Source organism: Somniosus microcephalus, chromosome 33, assembly GCF_052327205.1.
Source record: "Somniosus microcephalus isolate GS21.2 chromosome 33, FLI_Smic_1.0, whole genome shotgun sequence".
Taxonomy (NCBI): Eukaryota; Metazoa; Chordata; class Chondrichthyes; order Squaliformes; family Somniosidae; genus Somniosus; species Somniosus microcephalus.
Genome location: NC_141019.1, coordinates 20,628,422 through 20,630,643, shown reverse-complemented (window position 1 = coordinate 20,630,643; position 2,222 = coordinate 20,628,422).

Sequence of the window (2,222 nt, the reverse complement as noted above, 5' to 3'; positions counted from 1 at the left end):
ATTACGGATTTGTTAAAACTTGATTGAGTTTTTTGATGAGGTAACAGAGAGGGCTGATGAGGGCAATGCGGTTGATGTGTTGTACATGGACTTCCAAAAGGCGTTTGATAAAGTGCCACATAATAGGCTTGCCAGCAAAGTTGAAGCCCATGGAATAAAAGGGACAGTGGCAGCATGGATGCAGAATTGGTTAAGTGACAGGAAGCAGAGAGTAGTGGTGAACGGTTGTGGAGGAAGGTATACAGTGGGGTTCCCCAGGGGTCGGTTCTAGGACCACTGATTTTCTTGATATATATCAATGACTTGGACTTAGGTGTACAGGGCACAATTTCAAAATTTGCAGATGACAAAAAAACTTGGAAGTATAGTGAACAGCGAGGAGGAAAGACTTCAAGAAGACATAGACAGGCTGGTGGAATGGGTGGACACGTGGCAGATGAAATTTAACGCAGAAAAGTGTGAAGTGATACATTTTGGTAGGAAGAACGAAGAGAGGCAATATAAACTAAAGGGTACAATTCTAAAGGGGGTGCATGAACAGAGAGACCTGGGGGTATATGTGCACAAATCGTTGAAGGTGACAGGGCAGATTGAGAAAGCGGTTATAAAAGCATACGGGATCCTGGGCTTCATAAATAGAGGCATAGAGTACAAAAACAAGGAAGTTATGATGAACCTGTATAAAACACTGGTCTGGCCTCAACTGGAGTATTGTGTCCAATTCTGGGCACTACACTTTAGGAAGGATGTGAAGGCCTTAGAGAGGGTGCAGAAAAGATTTACAAGAATGATTCCAGGGATGAGGGACTTCAGTTACGTGGCTAGACTGGAGAAGCTGGGGTTGTTCTCCTTGGAGCAGAGACGATTGAGAGGACATTTGATCGAGGTGTTCAAAATCATGAGGGGTTTAGACAGGGTAGAAAGAGAGAATCTGTTCCCATTGGCAGAAGGGTCGAGAACCAGAGGACACAGATTTAAGGTGATTGGCAGAAGAACCAAAGGCGACATGAGGATAAACGTTTTTATGCAGCGAGTGGTTCGGATCGGGAATTCACTGCCCGAAAGGGTGGTGGAGGCAGATTCAATCACGGCTTTCAAAAGGGAATTGGATAAGTATCTGAAGGCAAAGAAATTGCAGGGCTACGGTGAAAGGGCGGGGGAGTGGGACGAGCTGAAGTGCTCTGGCAGAGAGCCGGCGCAGGCTCGACGGGCCGAATGGCCTCCTTCTGTGCTGTAACCATTCTATGATTCTATGATTCACTGCAAAGTCCCAACTTGAAAATCTCTGCACACGGTTAATGAGCTACTAATGGAATTACCAAACGCTGCGGTCTCTCTCGTTTTCCCAACTTTGCTTATTTCCCCTTCCTTTTTTGAAATCAGGGATTTCCCATAGCTTTTGGCAGCAGAGAGTCTGTGGTCTAGTTCCCTCTGCTTACCGTTAGTGAAACAGTCGGTTGTGGGCAGAAGACAGGATTTGCCACTTTCTACTTAAGCTGACCTTTTTTGGCATATGTCAGCAAATGGAGGAAAATATACTCTTGGGACAGGTCAGAGCAATGAGTGAAAGTCACTGCTAATCAAACATGCACATAACAGCGTTGAGACAGGGACAGAAAGGGAACCTGGCAACAATTTGCTTATATCAGGTTTATATATTGTATTTTCCATCTTGGTTTGTGTACAGTTCCTGTCAAAACACATCTCAGCTAAGTGCCCTGTTGCATTAAGTAAACGTTTACTGTAATTTTTGCTTACTTTTTTTTATATACCAGCTGACCCCCCACAGCATTGCTCATAGGTAACCTGGGCTCTGCAGCAGGATTGTGAGGTCCAACTGCTAAAATGGAGCTGCGTTTTACCCGGCCTGTGGACAAATGCAAGGTAATGAGACCAGGGAAGGGAACTAAACAGTGGAACTATAAACTAAATGGCTCAACGTGTCAGCTGTGGCTCAGTGGGTAGCACTCTCGCCTCTGAGTCAGAAGGTTGTGGGTTCATGTTCCCACCCCCGAGATTTGGGTACATAATCCAGGCTGACACTCAGTGCAGTGCTGAGGGAGTGCTGCACTGTCGGAGGTGCTGTCTTTTCGATGAGACGTTAAACCGAGGCCCCGTCTGCGCTCTCACGTGGATGTAAAAGATCCCACGGCACTATTTCGAAGAAGAGCAGGGGAGTTCTCCCCGGTGTCCTGGCCAATATTTATCCCTCAACCAACATC